Source organism: Mesoplodon densirostris, chromosome 1 (genome assembly GCF_025265405.1).
Source record: "Mesoplodon densirostris isolate mMesDen1 chromosome 1, mMesDen1 primary haplotype, whole genome shotgun sequence".
In the NCBI taxonomy this organism is placed as follows: domain Eukaryota; kingdom Metazoa; phylum Chordata; class Mammalia; order Artiodactyla; family Ziphiidae; genus Mesoplodon; species Mesoplodon densirostris.
In genome coordinates this window covers 13,581,937-13,593,776 of record NC_082661.1, presented here as the reverse complement: position 1 = coordinate 13,593,776, position 11,840 = coordinate 13,581,937, and positions in this window count along the sequence as shown.

Here is an 11,840-nt window from a genome sequence, read left to right as displayed (position 1 = left end):
TGAACTGTTAATACATGAAGGAAACGAGCACAAGGTGGCCAGTGGTCACAGTGGTTTATTTTGAAATTTAGTGAAACAGACATTTTACTGTCAGCATTTTGATGATGATCACTCACTGCTTCTTCTTTGAGGAGGCGGCGAGGTAGTTAGAAGTGGCTCTTAACCACGGGTAATGGATAGTGCATCTGCCCAGTTAAAAACTTCAAAACAAATGGAGCGTGTGCATTGCAGACTCTAAGAAACCGTTTGTTCTTTTTCCAATGAAGTAGCAGAGCAGAATGGAAAACCAGGTAATTCTTTTAGATCCCAAAGCTTTGATTTCAAATTACCTAGAAAATGTATGGGTTGCATTTTTGTGGTGGTGTCGAAACTGAAGCCATTTTTGGAGTTATTTAGCAAACAGCTTCAATTATCCATTTTATTAAGTGATCAGACTCAATGACAAACATGCAGGGAATTCAGAAAAAAATCCAGTCTTCCATGAGGATAATTTGCAGCAGAAATGGGCTCTTTTTATCTGACAGGTGAAACATGCTCCCCTGCTTTGGAGAGAAAACACATTAACCCTCCCTCTCCCTACCTCTCATTTCTTCTCTCTTCTTTGGTTTTTACTTTTCTCCACTTTCCCTCTACTTCCAGTGCGAACTCATTGTTTTATTGTTCCTAGTTCAGAATGCTTGGAGTTGTATAGACAAAACATTTCATTGTTTGATAAAGAAATGGCCATTTTTATACAAGGTCACGTTCAAGTTACTGCCTACAGTGTCATTACAGTTTCTTATATATTTACCTCCTTTGGAGCTTCTCTTTTCAAACTATACCCTTTTAACCAAAAAACAAACTAAAATGACTTGTTCTGGGTGGGCTTTGAGTAAGGACCTTTTATCATGAGACCCTCCATAAGACCACATGAATGTCACAAAGGCTTTTCAGGTAAGGGGGCTGTGATTGTCTAGATACAGAAGCTCTGCAGAGAAATATTTCTCCAAGCATTTGATGGCTAGGAGGGAACGAATACTTTGATTCTGAAGAATGTCACCTATTCCTCAGCTTTTATCTCTGTTTGGTTTTTGGGGAGTTGGCCTCTGGTTTGATAACAGGTCTCGACCTTGTCTTGTGACCAAACCTTCTGGTACCTGGTCCCTGTGTTCTGCTTCCTCAGTGCCCACTCTCTCCTTTTGTCTCCTTGTTTTGACCTTGGTTTATTAACCTCATTAACTCAGGCTACACAAACCTCTAGCGGAGGCCAACTGTACCCTCAGGCACACGGCTGCCCCCTCCCGATGCGGCCGCTGCTGCGAGCCCAGGCCCAGCTAACCGAGAACAGACACTTCCACTTGGTTAGGATCTTCCCTCAGGGAGCCAGAGTTGAGTTCAAGTAGGTTAAAGCATTACATTTGTAAATTTGTAAAGGATCAAGTTGTGAGAAGAAGGGCAATCTTGTTCTTTGAGACTTTATTAGCCAGTAAATGCAATACGATACATTTATAGGAGCGAAGACCCAGAATTTCTGAACTTCACTGAGCCAGAAAGATGTGTTTTATTTCATAGAGTTTATGGAATAACTGCAGCATAGGTATGTTTTTACAAGACACGACATTGACTTGAGGTAATCATAAAGTAAAAATGGGCAGTGACTACCTTCAGGTCTAAGTATAATTTATATACATATTTACCCAATCAAATGCAAAGACCCCAAACCAGATGTTTTTAATTTTTGCTTTAATTTTTAAGCTCTTTAGTTGCTTTTTCGATATAAAAGAAGTTGGATTAACCTTTATAAAAAATGTTGCTTGCACGCTGGTATAGAATGCATAATAGAATGCACTGACTACAGCAACAAACATTCATATCAGCAAAAAGTGACATGAGGTCATATTAAAAAGGTCCTCACTGTGACAAAATAAATCAGAATGCTTTACAGCTTGTTATCATTTTGCTAAGAAAACAGAGCTACTGAACCTTTTAGATGGAAAACCTGAACATAGGCAAGAAAGGTTTTACAGATGATGACAAAATTCTAGAGCTGTATGTTGACCCAGGTCTACTTTAATATTGTTATTTTTGTTATGCATTCTTGTTATTTTTCCATTCTGTTCTTGTCATTTCTTGGCTCCTGAAAACTAAATGTTATGTGGGGAAACAGCTATAAATTTTAGGACCAGCATGAAGAGCAGTACAAACAATTTAGGGAAGGCAGAGAGTATAAATAACAGGGATAGAAAATTGTTAGATAAGTAGGTAGATAGGTAGATGTTAGATGATAGATAGATAGATAGATAGATGATAAATAGATGGTGACCCTTAATTTCAAATCTCTTGTTTGTATTTATCATATGCTGGAAAATTAGCTAACTTAGCAAGAAGTTTTCAAGGAAGGACATAAAGAAATTTAGATGGTTAGCTTAAAAATATTTATTATTTTTAATTATTGAAGTGTTTTTTTCTATTTAGAATGGCAAAAATGTGATAGCACTTCATTAATTTCTACTCTTGTGCATTCTTAGTGCACGAGACAAACAAATCAAGTGACACAAAACAAAGCGTGAGAGTCTCTGATCACCCTCCTACTCTTGTGTCCCACTCAAAGGTGGGCGTGGTCAGAGTTGGATGTACATTCTATGTGTTTCACACATATATGTACCTATGTATAGGTATCTTGTTCATATACATAAGATCAACACACACACACACACACACACACACACACACACATATATATATATATATATATATATGTATATAAATTCTTCAGTTTCTTAAGCTCCATATGTCATGGAGCTCTTTTTAGGCAAGTACACATAAGTCAACTTCTTTCTTTTTATTGGCCTCATAGAATTTCATAGCATGAATCTATCATTATTCAGTTTTCTATTATAGTACATTGTAGTTATTTGCAGTGTTTTACCCTTATAAAATTCTACAGTGGATATCCCTGTGAATTGCTTTTTAAAAAGTGAGAGTATTGGGACTTCCCTGGTGGCGTAGTGGTTAAGAATCGCCTGACAATTCAGGGGACACGGGTTCAAGCCCTGGTCTGGGAAGATCCCACATACTGCAGAGCAACTAAACCTGTGCGCCACAACTACTGAGCTTGCGCTCTAAAGCCTGCGAGCCACAAGTACTGAGCCTGCATGCTGCAACTACTGAAGCCTGTGCTCCTAGAGCCCATGCTCCACAACCGCAATGAGAAGCCCGTGCACCGCAATGAAGAGTAGCCCCCACTCGCCACAACTAGAGAAAGCCCATGCGCAGCAATGAAGAACCAACGCAGCCAAAAAAAAAATAATAATAAAACGGTAAAACTGTAAAAAATAACAAAAAAAAGTGGGAATATTTCTTTAGGACAGTTTCCCAGAAATGAAATTGCTGGGTCAAATAGTAAGCCTTTTTAAAATTTTATAGGTTTTGCTAAACTGCCTTCCAAAAAGCTTATCTTTTCACTAAATGTATGAGTGCCTGTTTTCTCACCTGCTTAAAAGCCCTTGAGATTACACACCTTTTTTTTGTTTGTTTTATCTTTTCAATTGTGTGAGTGAACATTTATATTTTATTATTGTTTTGATAAATTATTTACTTAATTATAAATAAACTTAATTGAGCATTTATTTCTTTATTTAGTATACAGTTTCTTTGTGAATTGCCTATTCATATTTTGTCCATTTTTCTTTTTTTTAATTTATCTACAGTAATTTGTTGAAGATTTTATGTATTTTGGATTTAATCTTCTCTCTGTTAAGTTTGTTGCAAGTATTTTCTACTAGTCTTTTTTTCTTTTTTTTTTTTTGCTTTGTTTATTTTTGAATACTGTTGGAGCATGTAAAACTATTGCTAGTGCTTAAACATTTCAAGAAATCAGTTAGCTAACATATATATATATATATATATATATATATATATATATATATATATATATTCAGTTCCACATTAGTTAAATAATTTTTAAAACCTAAACTTGAATTTTATTTATTATACTCTGAGTTTGTTAAAAGTACCTTTTAAATTCTCTAGACCTTAACTTTTTCCCTATTAAAAACACTGTTCCATATTATCACTTTCACCTTTTAAATTTTGTGTGTGTAAAAGGATATCAAAATATGAAAGGTTTATTTTAACACCTGTGGCAGATAGACCCTAAGGTGACCCCCAATGGACCTTGCCTTCTGATGTTCACATCCTTATATAATCTCCTCCCTTTGAGTGTGGGCAGGACCTGTGACTTGCTTTTAACTCTTAGAATATGGCAAGGATGATGGGATATGACTCCCATTACATCATATTATATGACTTTCTTTCTAGATCTCAGTCTCATGCTGCTCTTGAAGAATTAAGCTGCCACGTTGTGAACTGCCTATGGAGAAGTTCATGTGGCAAGTAGCTTGGACAGCCTCTAGGAACTAAGAATGTCAGTCACACAGCACCAAGAAATGAGTTCTGTCAACCACCAGAAGGAGAATGGAAACAGATTCTTCCCCAGTCGAGTCTCCAGATGAGATCACAACCTAGCTAGTACTTTGACTATAGCCTTGTTAGACTCTTAGCAGAGCAGCTATGCTATGCCAGACTCCTGAACCACAGAAACTTTAAAATAATAAACATGTATTGCTTTAAGCTGCTATGTTTGTTGTAGTTTGTTACACAGCAATAGGTAGCTAAAATAGCACCCACATTTGAAATACACCCAGATATCTTTAGGGGAAAAAAAGTGGTAAGGACTAGAGAATTGAATTATCAGTTCTTTGGCACTATACATAATCATATTAGAAAGCTGTGCCATAAAGTATAATGCTTTATGAAATAGGAAATTGTTATGTTTTTCTAGCCCTTATAAAGTAGTTTCAAGATTGTATTATACTGTTAATGTACGAGAGGAAGCCTAGAAACTAGGGGAAACTGATAGACTAAGTTTTAAAATTCCTGGAAGTATGTTGGATAAAATGCCTAGCATAATTAATGATGACTCTAACTAGTGGTATTTCACCTATGTAGACATTAAAACAAGTACAGCCACCACACTGGAGCTTTCAGACTCACAGCTATTTATATGTTTCATGAACAAAGCTGTAACTGACTTTGGGGAGGGGGAAGGGTAAGCTGTGACAAAGTGAGAGAGTGGCATGGACATATATACACTACCAAACGTAAAATAGATAGCCAGCGGGAACCACATAGCACAGGGAGATCAGCTCGGTGGTTTGTGACCACCTAGAGGGGTGGGATAGGGAGGGTGGGAGGGAGGGAGACGCAAGAGGGAAGAGATATGGGAACATATGTATATGTATGACTGATTCACTTTGTTATAAAGCAGAAACTAACACACCATTGTAAAGCAATTATACTCCAATAAAGATGTAAAAAAAAAAAAAATGCTGTAACTGACAATAAGAAGTGAGAAAACAAAATCTTCTTTTCAACAGAGGAATGTCTAACTCTCTTTCATCACCAGCCTTCCTCTGCTCCCCCCTCCCCAACCCCCTATTTCTCTCAGTGATAACTTTCCTGATTTGTCTTTCATTTCACATTTTCCTTTACTTTCTTGCTTTTTCCCTCCCTTTTGCTCATCATGTATATAAATCCAAATATTGAGATACTGGGTTTTTTTTTAAATTTACTAGCTTTAAGGATTCAGCTTTAAAAAATCTAATATCAAATAATTCTGTGGTCAAACAATATTTTTTCAGATTCAGCATGTAAAAAAAAAAGTGTCATTGTTAAACTGCTTAAGGTACAGAGATAAATGACTTCATTCCCTTTGTGCTATGAGGATTCCCCTGAGACATGTGTTCTGGTTCATGTCTGAGCCCCTTTAAACTTGCTCTAGTGTAGTGCATGTTTATTTCAAGTTTTAACAGTCTTTGCCTTTCTCCAGCCTTCACTCTTGTCAATCTTGATATGAGACTCCCTTTCTGCCCAAAAGGTCTAGACAATGAATTTCATGCCACTTGACATCTCGGTTCTCACCTTTTCCAACTTTGCCTGTATTTATAGGTGTCAGAATAAATTTCCAGCTTATTTTCCAAAATTGCACAGCACTTTTCACTTTCTGCCTTGCATTATTATTATTATTTCTGCACCTGTCTTATCTTTAGTTTTTGGAGAGCTGAATCCCATAATTTCTGGAACTACACTTTGCAAATAATAAGCAAAATAAATGACTAAGTATATGAGTACCTATTAAATGTTAAAGATGCTTTAAAGACATTTAATCCAGTGGTTCTTGGATGTCAGATTTCACAGATTGGGGAAATTAGAAGGTGGGTGACTCAGAATTGCCAGTTTTTATTTTGCCAAGAAGTATAAACGAACAATGATCTTCTATCATCATTTCATAAAACACAATATAAAAACAAAATGGGGTTTATAAATAAAGTTCAACATGCACAAACAAAATTCAAAGGGCATAATGTCAGGATAAAAGTTTGGTCCTTCCCCCAAGCGGCTATGTCAACTTTAAAATAACTTGTGTACTTTATTCTCCTTGCTTTTCTCATTTAGCCGCAGACAGCTGAAATCTTCATATTGTACTGGAACAGTCTGTGTATTTTAGAAATGACTGAGGTAGTCTGACCTTCCACTCAATGAAAGCATCCTCTTTAAACCACCTTGGATAAGATATGCTTGTTTCACATCAGCCTTCAGACAGTTTCCTGACTCTTGCTTGAGATTAGTGATAGGTGGGGAAAAGGATCGCAGTGGGAGGTCCTCCAAAATCTGCCGTCTACCTTTCTGGCACTTAGAGAAAGGAAGATGTGTAAAAGAAAGCAAGACTTTTTATTCTGCGCTGAAATATATATTAAAACAAGGTGTTAGTGAAAACTGAGACTTTTCTATACTCTTTGTTGTTTCATTCTTCCATTTCGGGCAGAGGGTAAGAGTGGGTGTATGTTAAAGGTGGTTTTTACCAGTATTTCCAACTAAACCCCAAACTTGAAAAGATTATTCAGATGAATTTAGAAATAACCCATTTCATATTTTAACTTTTTATTTGGAAATAATTTAAGAATCACAGGAATTTGCAAAAATGGTGGAGTTCCCATATATCCTTCACCTAGCTTGCCCCAATGATAATATCTTATATAACCATAGTACCTTAGGGAACTGACATTGGTACAATGCTATTAGCTAAACTATAGGCCCTGTCTAGATTTTATCAGTTTTTACATGTACCCCCCTTTTTTTGATGTGTAGTATTACATCACATGTATAGGTTCATGTAACCACCAACACTATCCAGTACAGAAGCATTCCATCACCACAATGAAACACTCTTGGGTACCCTTTTACACTGCAAATTTTTAATAATTTATTTTATTAGCATAGGGTGATCATAACCATATTCATTTAAACTCAAGAGGTGAAAGGTGGAATTTTCTGAGAGCTGGAATTGGAGGGTACACTTTGAGCCATAGAGAGCTGGAGTAACATTGGAGTTTCTGGTGATACCCTTGCTGCCTTGCCCAGCCTTAGATTTACCCAAGGCATGGATGGTGAATCAAAGATCATGGGAGAGTCAGTGAGTGAGAGATCACGGAAAATGGTTGAGAAGAAAATGAGCCAATCCCAGAGGCAAAGCCATAAGCCAAGAAGAATTGTGCTGGAACCTTTTAGATAGGACTTGTTAGGGGTTATTACAAGTTTTGTGGGGCTTAAACATAAATGACTTGGGTAAATATTCATTTAGAAGGGGGATCAAGCAAATGAAGGGCCCTGAAAGTTAAGTGAATCTGCCTCTGGATTAGTCTTAAATGAAGAATTCTTAACTAAATAGATTCATTAATTTGTATACTTCTTTAAAATTGTAAATACCCACCCAGAAAGACTTAAGCAGACACTTAGTTTGCCATGGGGTGAATTAGTTTCATCAGCTTCTCTGGATCTTTTACTAGGTTGCAGGGAGGATAAGAGGTCATTTTTGAGCACCAGATATGGAGTCCTTGGGCAGGTCAGAGGGGACCCTGGGGCACAAACACTGCAATCACTGGGGACAAGGAGAGACAGACAGAAAGATGAAAATGACAGACATCTTTGCCTCTTTCACAGTTTGACTGTAACTGGCCTTCTTTTTAAGGAAGCACATGGCTAAAATGCTAGACATCAGCCACTTGCACACACTAGAAACATTTATGGAATGTTTTTGTCTAAGGTAAAGACACTCGGTGAGCCCGTCTCTCCACTAAGAATCTGATATCACAAAATCTAAAGAAGTCAGACTTCTCATGACTGTTTGGAAAAGAGTACCAATGTCTAAGTGATAAACAGGGTGGTTACAAAAACACTGTACATTTTTCAAAATGAAATTAAATGTAATGTATATAAAGCACAAAGCCTCTCATATAGCAGATCTTCAATAAATGGTAGGTATTATTATCATCATTTTGTTTATATTATCTCCTTTAATCCACCTGAAAACATTGAGAAGTATCCATTATTATCCCCATCTTCACAGAAGTGGAAACAAGGTAAGAAAAAATAAACACTTTCCATTAGATCACAGAGTGAGGTGAGATTTCATTTCAGTCTTCTGATTCTAGTTTTAGTTTTAAGTCCTTTTCCCTGTGTTACAGTAGTGTCCCAAATTGAGAGATCTTACCTCCTTGTTTTCTTTGTTATTATCGTTATAATTTCCTTATTAACTTTCCCCCATCTTTCACTCTCAGATAATGTATATTCTTTTCTATGCTATTATTTAGTAGCCTGTTAAGGAAATGATGAAACCTGGGCAAAGGCTAACTTAGTTTCTATCCAAGACTTCTCTTAACTCTGGACTTACAAGCAAGAAAGTTTTACTGACCCCTGTCTCAGACTCATAATCCATCTCCAATCACCTCCCCCCTCTCAATTCCCTTTCCCCAGCCTTTTTATTCAATAAAACTTTATTGAACACTATTATATCCCTATAGACTTAGATGCTGGGAATGAAAAGGAGCAAGACGAGGTCCTTGCCTTCCACGATTTTCACTTGAGTAACAAGACAGGCACCTAGACAATTAACCATAATGCGAGGAAAGGGATCAGATGAAGTGGAATCATTGCGAAAATGATGGATGTTGATAGGACCATTGCTACTCTTATGACAGGACACGTGAAGTGGCGTTTGAGCTGGTCCTTGAAAGAAAAGGAAGAATAAGGAGAAAGGTTGTTCAAGCAGCAGAAGCAAAGGGTGAGAACACTGAGCATCACGGGCAAGCCACGCACGCGCCGCCAGTGGTCCATCACGCGGAGCCGAGCGTTCCCGACCGGAGGCAGGGAGCCCGGAGAGACAGGGGGTACCAAATCACAAAAGGGCCTCCGCCTCGCTTAGGAGTTGGGCTAAGCAGCCGAAGCCCGGCAAAGGATTTTAAGCAGAGATGTGATATAATCACATTTTTCCCCCTGAAAATAAAGACCATTCTGGTGTTAGTGTGGAGAATGGATTAAAAGGGTGAGAGATTGGAAACTGTGGAAGATCGCTTTAGAGGCCAACTTTTACAATAGCCTCTTCCCTCTAGGAAATAAACTCATCTACCTCCTGGTGAGGTTCAAATTAGGAAGAAAAGGGTGAGTTCTTTTTTTTTCTTGTGAAAAACTAAGGATGAAAGTGGAGATGCTTCACCACAACGGGTGCTTTAATTGAAATTTCTTACGTTAAGGATAGTTCTAAAAACTGCAAGTCGCTTAAATTTGATTTTTTTTTTCGTCAGACAACTTTTTGTGGGACCTCTTGTGTTTACATATCTTCATGGGGCGCTTGAGGGGGAAATGGGCAAGAAATGCTATGAGAGGATCTAGTGAAATTAATCATTTTTTTCCAGTATTATATAGCCCTTCACTAAAGTGCTAAAAGAATGATTATTTTTAAGCAGAAGAAACAAATTTTAGAAGTAATTCTTTAGTTTCAGCTAGAAAGCCTGACAGCTGCTGTTCTACTACTTGATGGTACTGAGGTTTTTTGTATTTATCTATATCTGCCTCACAGGATGAGCCACATAAAAAACAACTACCTCAAATACCTAGCACTAACGGTTTAATTTGACAATTTGTAGATAGTATTCTTATATTACCCTTTAGGACCTTAATAATTAGTTTTTCTTTAGTGCAGTATTAAAGCATTAAAGGTCATAAATTCCACAGTCACCTGTATCCATTTATTGCTAATTTATTATGGAACATATCATAAAACTTGCCTTGACATATAGGCCTCTTCATAACTATAAATCTTTTTTCAACTGTTTAGATAACTTATGCTTAAGTTCAAGAAGAGACCTCTAGGAGCAAATATTTAAAACATCTATTTATTTCCCATTAACGGTGCCATGTGAAGTATTCATTTCCATTCAGTATATTTATCACTTCAAACCGTTATAAAGATAAATTTGTTTTCAAGAGGGAAAAATGTTAAATGTCAAGTAGCTGTTTTACTAAGTGCTTTAAAATGTCCAGATGAATAAAGCGATCTTTCTAGTTAGTATATAACACACAAAAAAATGTTTCCATTGAGATTAAATTTGTCACTAGTAACCTCCATTAAGCTTAAAAACTTTTCCAACTTGAAGGCTGTCCTTTCAGATGACAAATGTATCATGTTATTTGACAGAGAGGTGGTTTCCTTTTGTTTTAGTTATGGAGATGATAATGTAGTAAAAAAAACCCTCACAGTTACCAAATGCATTTACCTTACTGCTTAAACTTCCATATGGATGCATATTTATGGCGTACACATTCAGAAAGGGAAGGGAGAAAACCAACTTGCTGGAAAACCAGTTTGTCAAGTGAGCAATTTGCTGAAAATCAAATCATTTCCATTAACTTTGTCTAATACTATCAGTAACCATGATGCATGAGATGGTTGCAATATACCTTTAGGGATTATTTTTTCTTTCAAAACTTTCATTTGGCTTTAGTTTTTCTGCAGCTGCAGTGGTTAGCCAAACCAGAATATTATAGGTTTTACCATAGTCTGACTTTAAGAAAGAAAAATGTCTTGTGTATTTCAAATTACAAGTGTAATTGTATTGACTTCTTATGATTTATAAACAATGGGATGGGTTTTTATTTTAACATATTTTCAAGCCAGGCTTCTCTACTTCTCTTAATTCGCTGTTAATCAGTCAACATGAACATTTTGCACGTGTTTTAAGATTTTGAGAAGTGCTCAATGTCTCAAGTATTAAACACCTGAAACTTGACCTATAACTGAACTGCACTGACAATTCCACTGCAAATGACCAGGGTGAAAAAAAAATACAACAAAACTAAAACTGAACTAAAACCAAACTTTGATAAACTCTTGAACACTTGAGCCCCGTGATTTGCTGAAATCTTGCTTCCTGATAGAAACCACGGGGTCATGTCCTCTGGACAGCGTATCCACATGCAGGAGTGAAGTGAAGATACAAAGAGAGCTCTACTATACTTACTATGAGCAGAAGAACCTCAAATTCAAAATACATTAGCCATAAATAAAGAATTATGCAAGAAAGAGTAACCTGGTAACAAATCCTTAAAGAACACTAAAAGATGAAAAAAGTAAGGCCAAAACAAACAAATAACTAGGACGGTACAGGGGCCACCACATTGTAAATTACATTTTGGCCTCTAGTTGATAAACATAACAACTTGAAGTTGCTGTGTGACAGGAAGTTAGTGAAATCATCTAAAAAAGGCTCAAGGGGGCTTCCCTGGTGGCGCAGTGGTTGAGAGTCTGCCTGCCAATGCAGGGGACACGGGTTCGTGCCCCGGTCCGGGAAGATCCCACATGCCGCGGAGCGGCTGGGCCCGTGAGCCATGGCCGCTGAGCCTGTGCGTCCAGAGCCTGTGCTCCGCAATGGGAGAGGCCACAACAGTGAGAGGCCCGCGTACCG